The following is a 17,991-nucleotide window of genomic DNA, read 5'->3' on the forward strand; positions in this document are numbered from 1 at the left end:
TAATCATTTCTGTTGCTCTTCTCTGGATTTCCTCCAATTTGTCCACATCTTTCCTGAAATGTGGCACCCAGAACTGGACACAATACTCCAGTTGAGGCCTAATCAGCACGGAGTAGAGCGGAAGAATTACTTCTTGTGTCTTGCTTTCAACACTCCTGCTAATACATTCCAGAATGTTTGCTTTTTTTGCAACGTTACACTGTTGACTCATATTTAGCTTGTGATCCACTAAGACTCCAGATCCCTTTCTGCAGTACTCCTTCCTAGGCAGTCATTTCCCATTTTGTATGTGTGCAACTGATTGTTCCCTCCTAAGTGGAGTACTTTGCATTTGTCCTTATTGAATTTCATCCTGTTTACTTCAGACCATTTCCTCAGTTTGTCCGGATCATTTTGAATTTTAATCCTATCCTCCAAAGCACTTGCAACCCCTCCCAGCTTGGTATCATCCACAAACTTTATAAGTGTACTCTCTATGACATTATCTAAATCATTTATGAAGATATTGAACAGAACCGGACCCAGAACCGATCCCTGCAGGACCCCCCTCGTTATGCCCTTCCAGTATGACTCTGAACCATTGATAACTACTCTCTGGGAACTATTTTCCAACCAGTTATGCACCCACCTTGTAGTAGCCCCATCTAGGTTGTATTTCCCTAATTTGTTTATGATAAGGTCATGCGAGACAGTATTAAAAGCCTTACTAAAGTCAAGATATACCATGTCTACCACTTCCCCCTATCCACAAGGCTTGTTGCCCTATCAAACGTCATGGTGAAGTGTTGCCCATTGGGTGTTCCCAGGGTGGTATATATAGTTTCCCAGATTTCTAGGTGGGGAGGTAGAGACAATGTTGCTGGAGTTTTTGGTAGGAACCCCTAGAAAATTGAGCCCGTCCCTTTTCCTGCTGCCAACATCTGCCAGAAGGATATGTTACAATGAGTGCTACTGTAAAAGCTGAGCCAGACTAAATGAGTTAGGAAGGGGCTAAATTGGGAATTTACTTTTGTGTTGGTTGATTGATGATTGAAAATCAAGAGGATTCATCTTTATCCACTAAATGAAAAACTGTGGGAAGGAAAATGGTTTTATTTATGGTGTTAAATGGTGGAGATATTGGGTGCTTGAGAGGCAAAAAAATCTTTTCTACCAGAAGTGGCGCTCGAACCCACGCAGACACATGTCCATTGGATCTTAAGTCCAACGCCTTAACCACTCGGCCATTCTGGTAAGCGGCCCAGAATGCTGTTTGCTATAGTGAGCTTTGATCCCCAGAGCATCGCTTTACCTACTACTGGCTTCCATGGATTTTTAACAGCTCCAGGGTGGCGGGGGAGGAAGCTGTGAGGTTGAGGATTCCCTCATCTCTCCCTTTTATTTCCTAAGAGTGGTTGCTTCATACAGTTTCTCACATGGCTCACTAGTGAAACTGTACTTAACAGTTGCCTTCGGGCTTCCAGCTTGCTACAAAAGAAGCAGGTGTTCCTGCAACGCCTGCCTTGGAACCTACTATAAGGTGAATCTTGGCCACAGCTGGCACTTGTCCCAGCATCTTCAACTTTTCCCTAGATGCTTGATGCTTCCTCTCCAACCTTGCCAAATTCAGTTTATGGGTGAACTTCTTGAAGCATGGTAGGTGCCACCAAGCATTGTGTTTGACTAGGTCCTCCATGGTGGTAGTCCCCAAAGATTCAGCTACTAGGTGATACTCTTTGTCTCCCCACTGATGCCTAAAAATCATCAAGACCACAGTAAAATCAAGGATTTATGTAATAAATTACTTTGGGATTGTAATTAATTATGTTATGTAACTCTGTGCATACTGCTTGCTGATGGACTCTGGTAATTTCTGGCTGGATGCTTACATCACAACCCTTTTGACATAATAAACAAAATGGATAATCAATACCACTGAACCACTTCTTTTTTGCCAATGACAGCAATCAACTTGAAGCCTTCCTTCTATTTATAGTCATCTGTAACATAAAAAAAATTAATTAGGTGTCAGCATTAACTGATAATACAGTAGCGTCAGTCAAGGGCCGTCCTTTAACTTTGTGAGGGCTGCATGGTTGACATGCCCATGTTAACGTATAATTTTAAAAAATGATTTTTAACCATTTTCTCAAATATATATCTACATAACGAAGGAGTACTGCGGAAAGGGATGTGGGGTCATAGTGGATCACAAGCTAAATATGAGTCAACAGTGTAACACTGTTGCAAAAAAAGCAAACATCATTCTGGGATGTATTAGCAGGAGTATTGTAAACAAGACCCGAGAAGTAATTCCTCCTCTCTACTCCGTGCTGATTAGGCTTCAACTGGAGTATTGTGTCCAGTTCTGGGTGTCACACTTCAGGAAAGATGTGGACAAATTGGAGAAAATCCAGAGAGGAGCAACAAAAATTATTAAAGGTCAAGAAAACATGATCTGTGAGGGAAGATTGAAAAAACTGGGTTTGTTTAGTCTGGAGAAGAGAAGACTGAGAAGGGATATGATAACAGTTTTCAAGTACATAAAAGGTTGTTACAAGGAGGAGGGAGAAAAATTGTTCTTCTTAACCTCTGAGGATAGGACAAGAAGCAATGGGCTTAAAAAACAGCAAGGGCGGTTTAGGTAAAACTTCCTAACTGTCAGAGTGGTTAAGCACCGGAATAAATTGCCTAGGGAGGTTGTAGAATCTCCATCATTGGGAATTTTTAATAGCAGGTTGGACAAACCTGTCAGGGATGGCCTAGATCAGGGATGGGAAACTTTTTGTCCTGAGGGCCACATCTGGGTGGGGAAATTGCATGCAGGGCCATGAATGGGGCAGGGGGTTGGGGTGCAGGAGGGACTGTGGGGTGTGGAAGGGGGTGCAGCGTGTACGAGGGGGCTCAGGGCAGGGGGGTGGGGTGCAGGGAGGGGTGTAGAGAGGGGTGCGGGAGGAGGCTCAGGGCAGGGGGTTGGGGTGCAGGGAGGGGGGTGGTGTGTATGAGGGGGCTCAAGGCAGGGGGTTGGGGTGCAGGGAGGGGTGCGGATTGTGGGAGGGGGCTGGGGGTTGGGGACTCAGAGCAGGGGTTTGGGGTGCAGGAGGGGGATCAGGGCAGGGGGTTGGGGTGCAAAAGTGGGGCAGGGGCTCAGGGCAGGGGCTTGGGGTGCATGAAGGGGATCATGACAGGGGGTTGGGGTGCAGAAGGGGTGCAGAGTGCAGCAGGGGGCTCAGGGCAGGGGGTTGGGAGCTCAGGGCAGGGGTGTGGGGTGCAGGCTCCAGCCCAGTGCCTCTTGCCTGCCTGCCTGCCCTGGCCCCGTGCCACTCCTGGAAGTGGCCGGCACCACATCCTTGTGGACCCTGGGGAAAGGGGGGAGAAGGGCTCTGTCCCCTTCCCTCGCATGCAAGCACCAGTCACCGCAGCTCCCATTGGCCTGGAACGGGAAACCGCGGCCAATGGGAGCTTCGAGTGTGGAACTCACAGGGGAGGGCCGCGCAGAGGCCTCAGGGACGTGGTGCCAGCCGCTTCCAGGAGCGGTGCGGGGCCTGCGGCACCATGGGGGTGGCGATCCTGCAGGCCCAATCCAAAGCCCTGAGGGCCGGATCTGGCCCACGGGCTGTAGTTTGCTCACCCCTGGTCTAGATAATACTTAGTCCTGCCTTGAGTGCAGGGGACTGGACTAGATGACCTCTCGAGGTCCCTTCCAGTTCTATGATTCTATAATTGTTCTGGGTTTGTCATCTTTGGTACCATTGGGAGAAAGGGCTTTCAAATTATACACAACTCAACCCATTTCTGCCAACACTGTGTCATCAACATTTTTCCTCTTCCTGTGAACTTTTGAAATGCGAATGTTTAACAAAAATGTTGGACACTTTTTGTTTGGAAATGGAGGGGAAACTCCCCTCTTTCGCCCTTTTAAAAAAACAACAAGTTTTCACCAGAAAAATGTGAAAAAGAGGGTGTGGATGAGAGGGTTTAACTCTCCACATCCCCTTTTTTTTGAGGGAGGGGAATGAAAAATAAGAAAAAGTGTCTGGGGGATCCCACTGACATGAAATTTTGAGTTGAAATATGAAAAATGTTCTGAAAAATATTAAGTGAAACAAAATACCTTTCTTTTTTTTAATCAAGGATTTTTTTCTTTTTGTGAGATTTATTTCCTAGGTTTCCTCCAGCTCTAGGCCAGGCTGGGCAGCCCCTCATCTCCATGCTTGTTCTGACCTATGGCAATTCCTATTTCCATGTGGTTCTTTCATCTCCCTCTGAGGAAAAGTGGGTGTGAATATTGGTCCAGGACAGAACTCTCCTCATCCCCCCGTACTGCTTTCACCCACTCCCGATCCTGACCAGGGACCCTCTGTAACTAGAGCAGAGACAATCTGCAAAGCACTGTCCCCTCAGGATCAGGAATAGGCCCCACTGCAGAAGAGGTTGGCCTACCCAGAGGGAAATATGATGAGTGGCAGAGCCAGTAGCATGAGCCTTGGGAGAGGAGCTGAGAGACCTGCAGGTCAGTACTTCCTATATCTCTTGATGTCTTCCCATCCCACCTTGATGCCCTTCTAAGATCAGCATTAGTCAAACACAAGTTATTGGCTTCAATACAGGGCTGAGTGAGTCAGTTTCTCTGTCCTGTGGATATCAACCTAGTAATGTTGATTTAATGGCCCTGTCCGGTCTTAAAATCTATGAATTTCACACCTGATTGAGACTGGCTTAGAGGGACTAGGGGTTGTACTGGTGTAATTATTTCATTGAAATAGTTATGCCAGTACAAAACCTGAACATAACCCAGACTTCAGCCTGGAAGTACCATTGGCTAGGCTGAGCTAGCAGACTGGAATGACTGCTAGGTCCATAGAGCAGACTTTAAAAACATCAGACTGGCTACACCAGATCAGACCAATGGTTCGCCTAGCCCAGTAGCCTGTCTTCTGGACAGTGGCTAATGCCAGGTGCTTCAAAGAGAATGAACAGAACAGGGAAATAATCAAGCGATCTGTCATCCAGTCCCAGCATTAGGCAGCCAGAAGCTTAGGGACATGCAGAGCATGAGGTCACATCCCTGACCATCCTGGCTAATAGCTATTGACAGACCTGTACTCCATGAACTTATCTAATTCTTTTTTGAACCCAGTTATACTTTTGGCCATCACAACATTCCCTGGCAATGAGTTCCTCCGGCTGACTGTGCATTGTGTGAAGCACGTCCCTTTGTTTGTTTTAAACCGGCTGCCTACTTTATAGCACATTAGCCACACCCCCTATAGGCTTGGACCAATCAGCTCCCTCCACCTGCCTCACAGTGTTTTAATACAACTCACCTTCAATGTAGCCCATTTTTAGACCAGCTCCTGGGCCCCCACACTCTTTGTGAGGGACCCACCCCCTCACACCTTTCATGTCCTGTTTGTGCTGACAGACAAGCTAGGGCTTGAGTTCCTTGTACTTCAAAAGCCATGTAATTACCCGGTTAACCCCAAGGGCTTCTGGATAGTGGCAATGCCTCAAATGTGGTGTGGAGTCAGGCTCTAGTAAGAATCTCTATGGTGCAATGCAGACTTCCTTGTGCACTCACCAGAATGGCCGAGTGGTTAAGGCGTTGGACTTAAGATCCAATAGACATATGTCCACGTGGGTTCGACCCCCACTTCTGGTAGTAATGTTCTTTTCTCCCTTTCAAAGCCCAGTGTCACCTCTATTTGACCATACCCTGCAAACCCACAGCTGTCCTGCACCAGGGGCTAAGGGAGGGCTGTTTAATGGCAAGGTATAGCCCTTCAGGCTTGAGCTAGAGACCAGGATCTAGGACCCAGCAAGGTGGTAGGGTCCCAGAGTTTGGGCTGTAGCCTGAGCCAGAACAGCTACATGCAAATAAACAGCCCCTTAGGCCAGCTGTGAGTTTTTAATTGCAGCGTAGATTTACCCATGGATGCAGGACTGTCTGTGCCTGCCAGTACCCTGGGCGAATCTTTGGAATGAGTCATTGAAACCATTTTCCTGTTCCCCAGTTCTTAATGTAATGGATTAGCCAATGATCCGCCTCATTGTCAGTCTTCATCTGAACAGCACAGAGGTAAGTGATTAACTTCAGCCCCTATTGACTCACTGGGTCTGGCTTAGCTTTTCTCTAGCTTTTCCCTCAGACTAGTTCCTGGCAGTGAATTCCAGGGGATGGCTGGAAAAGCTGAGATTTGAGTAACTTGGATGAAAGATGAAACCAGTCGCTGCAAATCCCACCTTGTCTCCTGTCAGCCCCTTCCACCTGCCCCACCATGGACATTTAACACCACTAACCCCTGTAGCCCATTCACAGCCCAGCTCCTCGACTCCCATGCTCTCTGTGAGGGACCCATCCTATCCCATCTTCCCTCTCCTATCCATGCTGACAGCCACGCTACAGCTTAAGTCCCTCTGATGTCAAAGACACCCTGGAATTACTCAGTTAACTTCTGGGTATGTGTATTTTCCCTAAGTGAAGGGTGAAAGCAGCATGTTCTAGGTGGCTCTGCGGCAGACTGGATAGCATGTTGGCCTTCTAGAGCAGCGCAGCAATTCAAAGGTTGTAGGCTTGAGTTAAGTCTTGTTCTAAATTAATTGATTCCTGCAGCTATCCCTTAGAAAATACAATCCATCAGGGAGGTATGTCCAATACTTTCTCAACTTTGCTTCTCATGGGGGCTCCAGTTCATCTCTCCTGGTATTGCCGATGTCCAGTGATGTGTTCTAGATAGATGTCCCTTGACCACCTGATGGCATCCGACACCATGAGTTGCTGCATCAGCCAAGCATAGGATTGACTGATTGTGCATTCTCACAATACTCACTCGTTACTGGGATCCCATGCGCCCCCACAATCAGCATGTGAGTTTGAACCTCGTAGACCCTAGCTCTCCAGGTGTCGGCCAGAGAGGCATATTTCTCCAACTTTCAAGATCAGGCATCGCAGATCCTGTTTTCAAAGGGAACTGTGACATTCACCATGATGATCTTCTTCCAGTCCTCATTGGTGATGACGAGGTCCGGTCACAGTTGGTTGTCCATTCTGGGGATGGCAGAGTTCACAGCAACCTTCCCCAGCAGTGGCGGGATGGCTCTGATTAGGCAATTGTGGTGGTGCAGCTGCTAGGCTCTGGAATGGGACTTGGTATTACACAGTGTCACTAAAACTGAGTCATGAACCCAGGCTCTCCTGGTTATAAAGCAAATGTGATAACCACTATGCTATGGAACCTGCTGTTGCTTAGCAGAAGCTATAACTGATGTCCTCTGTGCATTGGTCTATTGCTCCTAGCCAGGACTCTACAGGCCATTCCTGCCCCTTTTCCTCCTTCAGGCTAGCTCTTTAGCTCAAGCTGTAGGGACCCATCATTTTAGCGCAGGAAGCTTGCTGATCTTAAACACTAAAAAAGAAGCTTACAAGAAGTGGAAACAAATGACCAGGGAGGAGTATAAAAATATTGCTCAGGTATGCAGGAGGGTTTCTACAGGTATGTTAGCAACAAAAAGAAGGTCAAGGAAAGTGTGGGCCCCTTACTGAATGGGGGAGGCAACCTAGTGACAGAGGATGTGGAAAAAACTAATGTACTCAATGCTTTTTTTGCTTCTGTCTTCACAAACAAGGTCAGCTCCCAGACAACTACACTGGGCAGCCCAGCATGGGGAGGAGCTGACGTTCCCTCTGTGTAGAAAGAAGTGGTCAGGACTATTTAGAAAAGTTGGACGAGCGCAAGTCCATGGGGCCAGATGCGCTGCATCCGAGGGCGCTAAAGGAGTTGGCGGATGTGATTGCAGAGCCATTGGCCATTATTTTTGAAAACTCATGATGATTGGGGGAGGTCCTGGATGACTGGAAAAAGGCTAATGTAGTGCCCATCTTTAAAAAAGGGAAGAAGTGATCAGGAACCCATGGATGCAGGACTGTCAGGAACAGTCAGCATGGATTCACCAAGGGCAAGTCATGCCTGACTAACCTAATTGCCTTCTATGATGAGATAACGGGCTCTGTGGATAAGGGGAAAGCAGTGGACGTATTATTCCTTGACTTTAGAAAAGCTTTAGAAAAGATTTTGATATGGTCTGCCACAGTATTCTTGCCAGCAAGTTAAAGAAGCATGGGCTGGATGAATGGACTATAAGGTGGATAGAAAGCTGGCTAGATCATTGGGCTCAACGGGTAGTGATCAATGGCTCCATGTCTAGTTGGCAGCCGGTTTCAAGCGGAGTGCCCCAAGGGTCGGTCCTGGGGCCGGTTTTGTTCAATATCTTCATTAATGATCTGGAGGATGGTGTGGACTGCACCCTCAGCAAGCTTACAAATGACACTAAACTGAGAAGACTGGTAGATACACTGGATGGTAGGGATAGGATACAGTGGGACCTATACAAATTAGAGGATTGGGCCAAAATAAATCTGATGAGGTTCAACAAGAACAAGTGCAGAGTCCTGCACTTAGGACCGAAGAATCCCATGCACTTCTACAGACTAGGGACCAAGTGGCTAGGCAGCAGTTCTGCAGAAAAGCACCTAGGAGTTACAGTGGATGAGAAGCTGGATATGAATCAACAGTGTGCCCTTGTTGCCAAGAAGGCTAACAACATTTTGAGCTGTATAAATAGGAGCATTAGCAGCAGATTGAGGGATGTGATCATTCCCCTCTATTAGACATTGGTGAGGCCTCATCTGGAGTACTGTATCCAGTTTTGGGCCCCACACTACAAGAAGGATGTGGAAAAATTGGAAAGAGTTCAGTGGAGGGGAACAAAAATTATTAGGGAGCTGGAGCACATGAGGCTGAGAGAACTGGGATTATTTAGTCTGCAAAAGAGAAGAATGAGGGGGGATTTGATAGCTGCTTTCAACTACCTGAAAGGGGGTTCCAAAGAGGATGAATCTAGACTGTTCTCAGTGGTAGCAGATGACCGAACAAGGAGTAATGGTCTCAAGTTGCAGTGGGGAAGGTTTAGGTTGGCTATTAGGAAAAAACTTTTTCACTAGGAGGGTGGTGGAATGGGTTGCCTAGGGAGGTGGGGAATCTCCTTCCTTAGAGGTTTTTAAGGTCAGGCTTGACAAAGCCCTGGCTGGGATGATTTAATTGGGGATTGGTCCTGCTTTGAGCAGGGGGTTGGACTAGATAACCTCCTGAGGTCCCTTCCAGCCCTGATATTCTGTGATTCTATAAGTTGCCAGTTTAGTCCCTCGTGGTCATCAAACTAGTAGCAATTACTGGGCAGCCTGCACCCTCACAGATGGGTAGACACCACTTTTTTTCCCTAAGGAGAGCACTCCCTTAGCTCATGTGCTACATCTGCTCCCTCCATTCTGAGCAGGCACTAAGTGCATCTTGAACCCAAAACCTTTGCACATCCCTCCTAGCTCTAGAAGTCCAATGCACAACAGGACTGCGAGAAGTATCTCTCTACTGCAGTGAAAGCCAAGGCTTAGCGGGGACTGAGTCATCTATCTGCCGCCCCGACCGGGAAAACCGAGAGGTCTGCTGCTTGCCAGGAGCTAGGATACACGATGTGACGGAGAGACTGCCGAGACTCATCAAGCCTTCAGATCGCTACCCCTTCCTGCTTCTCCACATGGGCACCTATGATACTGCCAAGAATGACCTTGAGCAGATCACTGTAGACTACATGGCTCTGGGAAGAAGGATAAAGGAGTTTGAGGCGCAAGTGGTGTTCTCGTCCATCCTCCCTGTGCAAGGAAAAGGCCTGGGTAGAGACCGTCGAATCGTGGAAGTCAACGAATGGCTACACAGGTGGTGTTGGAGAGAAGGCTTTGGATTCTTCGACCATGGGATGGTGTTCCAAGAAGGAGGAGTGCTAGGCAGAGACGGGCTCCACCTAACGAAGAGAGGGAAGAGCATCTTCGCCAGCAGGCTGGCTAACCTAGTGAGGAGGGCTTTAAACTAGGTTCACCGGGGGAAGGAGACCAAAGCCCTGAGGTAAGTGGGGAAATGGGATCCTGGGAGGAAGCACAAGCAGGAGAGCGCAAGAGGGGAGGACTCCTGGCTCATGCTGAGAAAGAGGGACGATCGATGAGTTATCTTAAGTGCCTATACACAAATGCAAGAAGCCTGGGAAACAAGCAGGGAGAACTGGAAGTCCTGGCACAGTCAGGGAACTATGATGCGATTGGAATAACAGAGACTTGGTGGGATAACTCACATGACTGGAGTACTGTCATGGATGGATATAAACTGTTCAGGAAGGACAGGCAGGGCAGAAAAGGTGGGGGAGTTGTGTTGTATGTAAGAGAGGAGTATGACTGCTCGGAGCTCCGGTATGAAACTGCAGAAAAATCTGAGAGTCTCTGGATAAAGTTGAGAAGTGTGAGCAACAAGGGTGATGTTGTGGTTGGAGTCTGCTATAGACCACCAGACCAGGGGGATGAGGTGGACGAGGCTTTCTTCTGGCAACTAGCAGAAGTTGCTAGATCGCAGGCCCTGGTTCTCATGGGAGACTTTAATCACCCTGATATCTGCTGGGAGAGCAATACAGCGGTGCACAGACAATCCAGGAAGTTTTTGGAAAGTGTAGGGGACAATTTCCTGGTGCAAGTGCTGGAGGAACCAACTAGGGGCAGAGCTTTTCTTGACCTGCTGCTCACAAACAAGGAAGAATTAGTAGGGGAAGCAAAAGTGGATGGGAACCTGGGAGGCAGTGACCATGAGATGGTCGAGTTCAGGATCCTGACTCAAGGAAGAAAGGAGAGCAGCAGAATACGGACCCTGGACTTCAGAAAAGCAGACTTTGACTCCCTCAGGGAACAGATGGGCAGGATCCCCTGGGAGAATAACATGAAGGGCAAAGGGGTCCAGGAGAGCTGGTTGTATTTTAAAGAATCCTTATTGCGGTTGCAGGAACAAACCATCCCGATGTGTAGAAAGAATAGTAAATATGGCAGGCGACCAGCTTGGCTAAACAGTGAAATCCTTGCTGATCTTAAACGCAAAAAAGAAGCTTACAAGAAGTGGAAGATTGGACAAGTGACCAGGGAGGAGTATAAAAATATTGCTCAGGCATGCAGGAGTGAAATCAGGAAGGCCAAATCACACTTGGAGTTGCAGCTAGCAAGAGATGTTAAGAGTAACAAGAAGGGTTTCTTCAGGTATGTTAGCAACAAGAAGAAAATCAAGGAAAGTGTGGGCCCCTTACTGAATGAGGGAGGCAACCTAGTGACCGAGGATGTGGAAAAAGCTAATGTACTCAATGATTTTTTTTTTTTTGCCTCTGTCTTCACGAACAAGGTCAGCTCCCAGACTGCTGCACTGGGCAGCACAATATGGGGAGAAAGAAGTGGTTCGGGACTATTTAGAAAAACTGGACGTGCACAAATCCATGGGGCCAGATGCGCTGCATCCAAGGGTGCTAAAGGAGTTGGCGGGTGAGATTGCAGAGCCATTAGCCATTATTTTTCAAAACTCATGGCGATCGGGGGAGGTCCCAGATGACTGGAAAAAGGCTAATGTAGTGCCCATCTTTAAAAAAGGGAAGGAGGAGGATCCGGGGAACTACAGGCCAGTCAGCCTCCCCTCAGTCCCTGGAAAAATCATGGAGCAGGTCCTCAAGGAATCAATTATGAAACACTTAGAGGAGAGGAAAGTGATCAGGAACAGTCAGCATGGATTCACAAAGGGGAAGTCGTGCCTAACTAACCTAATTGCCTTCTATGATGAGATAACTGGCTCTGTGGATGAGGGGAAATCAGTGGACGTGTTATTCCTTGACTTTAGAGAAGCTTTTGATATGGTCTGCCACGGTATTCTTGCCAGCAAGTTAAAGTAGTATGGGCTGGATGAATGGACTGTAAGGGGGATAGAAAGCTACAAGAAGGATGTGGAAAAATTGGAAAGAGTCCAACGGAGGGCAACAAAAATGATTAGGGGTCTGGAGCACATGACTTATGAGGAGAGGCTGAGGGAACTGGGATTGTTTAGTCTCCAGAAGAGAAGAATGAGGGGGGATTTGATAGCAGCTTTCAACTACCTGAAGGGTGGTTCCAAATAGGATGGAGCTCGGCTGTTCTCAGTGGTGGCAGATGACAGAACAAGGAGCAATGGTCTCAAGTTGCAGTGGGGGAGGTCCAGGTTGGATATTAGGAAACACTATTTCACTAGGAGGGTGGTGAAGCACTGGAATGCATTACCTAGGGAGGTGGTGGAGTCTCCTTCCTTGGAGGTTTTTAAGGCCCGGCTTGATAAAGCCCTGGCTGGGATGATTTAGTTGGGAATTGGTCCTGCTTTGAGCAGGGGGTTGGACTAGATGACCTCTTGAGGTCCCTTCCAACCCTGATATTCTATGACTGAGTCAACAGACCCTGGGTTGGGGACCCAGGCCTTGAGCATCTACACTGGTTGTCAGCATTCAGTTAAGGATTTTCTAACCTTGGTTCACACCTAGGGCTCTGGTGTGCACGCTGCAACATGCAAACCTGAGTCAAACCAACCATACCCCAGACTTCACTAGCACCTTCCCCAAATGTGGCCGCTCTGGCCCTTTGACTATGGTGCAATGTGGGAAAACTTGACTGTCCTCTCTGCGCATTGCAGGAAGTTCAAACTGCCTGCCGACACATCCTGCTGAACTGTCCTTTTGGACTCTGCGGTCCCAGCAACCCAAGCCAGCAACATGGAGAAGACACCTATTGAAGAATTTCTCTTGCGCTGTCATTCCTATCAGGAGATGGACAGAGCTTCCTTGAGATGCTGGTGGACATTTTGGCGGCTTTTTCTGACCCACCGAAGGCACCTGACAGAGCTTATGATGGAACAGAAGGACACAGAAATGGCAAATTCAAATTGGCTGATGCTGCTTGTGACAGCTGCTGATGCCCCCATGTAGACCTGGAGCAGGGCCACAAGCCCAAACTGGTGGGATTACATCATCATGCAGACCTGGGGTGACCAGCAGTGGGCCAGAACTTTGGCATGAAGAAAGCTACTTTGCTGGAGCTTTGTGAGCAGCTTGCCCCAACCCTCCAGTATAAGGACACTTCCCCATGCCGGTTGAGGAACAGGTTCCTGGAATGGGTTGCTATTACTGTCTGGAAGTTGGATACCCCTGACTGCTACAGGTTCGTTGCCAACAAGTTTGGTGTTGGAAAGTAGACAGTGGGTAAAGTGGTGGCAGAGGTCTCTGAGGCTATCAGGCATGTGGTTTACCCCAAGGTGACGAGCATAAAAGATATTCCTAAGATAATTGCTGGCTTTGAAAGCACAGGGTTTCCTAACTATGCCGGGGCCATTGATGGGACTCATGTGCCCATAGCTTGCCCTCCTCAAGGAGCACATGAACTGCAAAAGGTACTGCTCCATCGTTATGGATTCACCAAGGGCAAGTCATGCCTGACCAACCTGATTGCCTTCTATGATAAGATAACTGACTCTGTGGATATGGGAAAAGTGGTGGACATGATATACCTTGACTTTAGCAAAGCTTTTGATATGGTCTCCCACTGTATTCTTACCAGCAAGTGAAAGACGTATGGATTGGATTAATGGACTATAAGGTGGATAGAAAGCTGGCTAGATCGCTGGACTCAATGGGTAGTGATCTATGGCTTGATGTCTAGTTGTCAGGCGAAGTGCCCCAAGGGTCAGTCCTGGGGCTGGTTTTGTTCAACATCTTCATTAATGATCTGGATGATGGGATGGATTGCACCCTCAGCAAGTTCGTGGATGACACTAAGCTGGGGGGAGAGGTAGATACGATGGAGGGTAGGGATGGGTCCAGAGTGACTTAGACAAATTGGAGGATTGAACCAAAAGAAATCTGATGAGGTTCAACAAGGACAAGTGCAGAGTCCTGCACTTAGGACGGAAGAATCCCATGCACTGCTACAGGCTGGGGACCGACTGACTAAGCGGCAGTTCTGCAGAAAAGAACTGGGGGATTATAGTGGACGAGAAGCTGGATATGAGTCAACTGTGTGCCCTTGTTGCCAAGAAGGTTAACAGCATATTGGGCTGCATTAGTAGGAGCATTGTCAGCAGATCGAGGGAAGTGATTTTTCCCCTCTATTCAGCACTGGTGAGGCCACATCTGGAGTATTGCGTCCAGTTGTGGGGCCCCCACTACAGAAAGGATGTGGACAAATTGGAAGGCAACAAAAATGATTAGGGGGCTGGGGCACATGTCTTACGAGGAGATGCTGAGGGAACTGGGCTTGTTTAGTCTGAAGAAGTGAAGAGTGAGGAGGGATTTGATAGCCTCAAAGGGCTAGGCTGTTCTCAGTGGTGGCAGAAGACAGAACAAGGAGCAATGGTCTCAAGTTGCAGTGTGGGAGGTCTAGGTTGGATATTAGGAAACACTATTTCACTAGGAGGATGGTGAAGCCCTGGAATGGGTTACCTAGGGAGGTGGTGGAATCTCCTTCCTTAGAGGTTTTTAAGGTCTGTCTTGACAAAGCCCTGGCTGGGATGATTTAGTTGGGAATTGGTCCTGCTTTGAGCAGGGGGTTGGACTAGATGACCTCGTGAGGTCTCTTCCAACCCTAAGCTTCTATGATTCTATGCCGGCCTTCATGGATTAAAGAGGGAATTAACGAATGTCAGCATGGGTTGCACTGGAAAAGTTCATGATGCCAGGATTTTTCTCTGAGCGGTAATTTATATTCAGAGACAGGCTGGGACACTATTCCCACCAATGGGCTTTGTCATAACTGGAATTACTGGCCCCACAGTTATTCTGGGGGACCCAGTGTACCCCGTTTTGCCTTATGAACCCTGATATCAGAGGCCCTGGCAGATTACACTCTCAGCTGGTGCAGAATGATTGTTGAATGTGCTTTTGGCAGTGTGAAATCCCTTTGGAGATGTCTACAAATCCTTTGCCAGGCAGGCCTGCTGCCATTATCACACCAAACCACCAGTAAGAACACAACCACCTTACCAAAAGAAAAGGTGCTTGAACAAGTGCAAACAGTGAAACCATGCACAAGACAGAAACTGTCTAACATTGCCTGGCCCCTGCCTCCCCCTTCCCCTTCCTTCCCCATTTGCCATGCACGTGGGTGTTCCCTAGGTCAGCCTTTCATATGGCTGGCTTTCTTCCCTGGGTCCTACAGCTGATGAGCTAATTACCTCCTTAGCTCATCAGGCTCCCTACAGTTCTAAGTGATCTTCTACCGTGCCACACCCAATCAAGCCACCCAGCTTCCTCCTACTCTAACCACACCTGGTGTCCTGGGTGATCTAAGTGACCAGCCACTGGCCTCCAGGCAGCTCCATTTGTAGCTGCTCACAGCCCCCGTCCCTGTTGCAGGGCTGACCCTGCGAAACACACTACAGGGGTGGGAGCATAGAAGCAGATGCAGTATACTCACATGGAGCCAAATTCTATTAGCTGAACCTGTGCATTATCTGAAGCCCTTCCTAGCCCCCTGTCATGAGATAGTTCCCTCTGCTGCATGTAGCTCCTGCTGGGGGACAAGGAGAGGACTTGGATAATGGAGCAGAGACCAGCCAGGATTACAAGGAGGAGGAGCCCTGGGCAGGGCCACCCGGGAGGGGGCAAGTGGGGCAATTTGCCCCAGGCCTCGGGCTCTGCAGGGGCCCCCATGAGTTTTTCAGGGCCCCTGGAGTGGGGTCCTTCACTTGCTCCGGGAGCCCCGAAAAACTCTCACGGGGCCCGGGCCCCCGGAGCTGCTTCTGCTCCGGGTCTTCGGCGGCAATTTGGCGGTGGGGGGTCCTTCCGCTCCGGGATCCGCTGCCAAAGTGCCCTGAAGACCCGCGGCGGGGGATTCTTCCGCCCCGGGACCCGCCGCCGAAGTGCCAGGTCTTCTGTGGCAATTCGGCGGCGGGGGGCTCCCCGCCACCGAAGACCCCAGGCCCCCTGAATCCTCTAGGCGGCCATGGCCCTGAGCGGTGGAGGAGGCCACCCTGCTGCTGAATGGCTCCTGCCCCCTTGATTATCCAAACTCCCGATTATCTGAATAAAATCTGTGTCCACCTTGCTATTTGGAGAATCGGCAGTGTACTGGAGACAGTACTGTGGACCTCACCCTGTGTTTTTCACCGGTTCCTAGAGTCCCAGTCCAGAAGAGACCATTGTGATCATAGAACTTCTCCCAAATCATTGCTAGAGCAAAGCTGTTAGTCCAACATACCATCCCGAGTTAAATATTGCCAGTGACAGAGAATCCACCACGCCCCTGGGTAAATCATTCCAGTGGTTAACTTCTGTCACCCTTAAAAATATACACCGTCTGGATTTGTCTAGCTTCAACGTCCAGCAATTGGGTGGTGTTAGACCTTTGTCTGCTAGACTGAAGAGCCCATTGTTAAACATTTGTTCCCCATGTAGGTACTTACAGATTATGATCAAGTCACCCTTAGCCTTCCCTTTATTCAGCTAAATAGATTGAGATCCAGGAGTCTAGCACTATAGTGTTTTCCAGGCTGTCCCGCCATGGGAGACCAGGGATCCAATTCTGATAGGAAGGCTAATGGATAGGTCCTCCTGGTGGGGGACTCAGGAGACCGGGGTTTCATTCCTCGCTCTACCCAGCCTTCCTGTATGAAGTTGGGCAAGTCACTTTGCTGCCCCGTGCCTCAGTTTCCCCTGCTGTGAAAAGGGGACAATGCTGCCATACCTCACTCGGGGGGGGGGGGGCAATTGTGAGGACAAAATCTATGACTGATTTGTAGATTTTAAGGCCGGAAGGCTTCGTTGGAATGTCTGGCCTCTCCCCCTGGATAACCCAGGCCGTAGGACTGCTCTGATTAGTGCCTGGCTGTGATGTGCCGCGGGGTGAGGGGAATACAGGCACCTAGACAGCCCCATGTCAGTGCAGAGTGGCTCCCCTGATGAGCAAGGAGGCTGAGCAGTGCTCAACTCATGGCCTTGCTAGAGCACTGCTCTCTCCTTTACATGCCAGCCAAGACTGAGCACCTAAGGCTGGACTAAGTGGGCCCCCATGGGGTGCATGGCAGCCAGGCCTGAGGCCTCCTGTGCTAATAATACTCATCCCTAGTTCTTCTCTGCCATAGATCTCAAAGTGCTTTTCAAAGGAGGGCAGTATTATTAGCCCCCTTTTACCAATGTGGAAACTGAGGCACAGAGTGGTGCGATGACTTACCCAGGTCACCCAGCAGCCAAGCCAGGAATAGAACCCAGGTCTCCATCCACTAGACCATGCTGCCTCCAGATCAGGTGCATAGGCAGAGGAGACTGGGTGAAGGAGCGATTTTGGGGTGAGTGCCCTGAATTCTAGGTCCCACCGCTCAGGTGGCAACTGAGGAATGTTGAGGGGATCCTGGCCTCGGGCAGGCCTTGTGCTCAGATACCCACCCTGGCCTTGATGGGTGTTTCCCACTCACACAGCGGTGAGGTGGTGTAGCCCACTGGTTAAGGTTGAGACTCGGGAGATGTTGGTTTGACTCCCCGCTTTGCCACAAACTCCCTGTGTGATGTGTGTTCGTGCCTCAGTTTCCCCTCTGTACAATGGGATAATGGCACTGCCTTATCTCCCAAGGGTGCGGTGGGGATAAATACATTAACAGTTGTGCGGCCACAGGCCTACAGGGGCCAGTTAATTGTGTGCAGAGCTCCCCACGGTGGGTATGAATGTATGTCACTGCGTCATCTCTCCTGAATCCCCCCAGCCTACAGCTGTGTGAGCTGAGTCTGTGGCTGGAGAGTGACAGCCCTGGGGCGCACTCAAAGCAAGGACTCCTCCCAGCTTGGACTGAGGCCCTGGGGGGGTGGGGGAGCATGGCACGGGCAGGCATCAGCCTGACTCCCGAGCTCAGCACTTTCACTTCCACACTGCAGTTTCCTGACTTCCATCTTCTACAACAATAAATGGGGAACCGAGAAATCTCTACTACTGGGAGAGGAGGGGGGAAGGTGCAAGTGGGGAATACTGCTGCCTTCACAAAACTAAATCTGCCAACTTTAAAAAATAGGCTCAAAGCACGAGATGGGCTATCACGCAGCTTGCTATAGAGCCAGAGAGCTGAGGGTCATCAGACCATCCACCGTGACCTCCTGCATAGC

General features: G+C 49.2%; 2 non-coding genes across 2 annotated transcripts; one reads left to right on the top strand and one right to left on the bottom strand.

Annotated features, from left to right (window-relative positions):
• Positions 1–1,150: 1,150 nt before the first annotated feature.
• On the bottom strand, positions 1,151–1,233 carry TRNAL-UAA. Its single transcript has one exon. It is a non-coding gene; the product is annotated as a tRNA-Leu (tRNA).
• A 4,325-nt stretch (positions 1,234–5,558) lies between these two features.
• TRNAL-UAA lies at positions 5,559–5,641 on the top strand. The gene has a single exon. It is a non-coding gene; the product is annotated as a tRNA-Leu (tRNA).
• Positions 5,642–17,991: the final 12,350 nt, after the last annotated feature.

The sequence above is a fragment of the Trachemys scripta genome, chromosome 4 (genome assembly GCF_013100865.1).
Source record: "Trachemys scripta elegans isolate TJP31775 chromosome 4, CAS_Tse_1.0, whole genome shotgun sequence".
Taxonomy (NCBI): Eukaryota; Metazoa; Chordata; order Testudines; family Emydidae; genus Trachemys; species Trachemys scripta.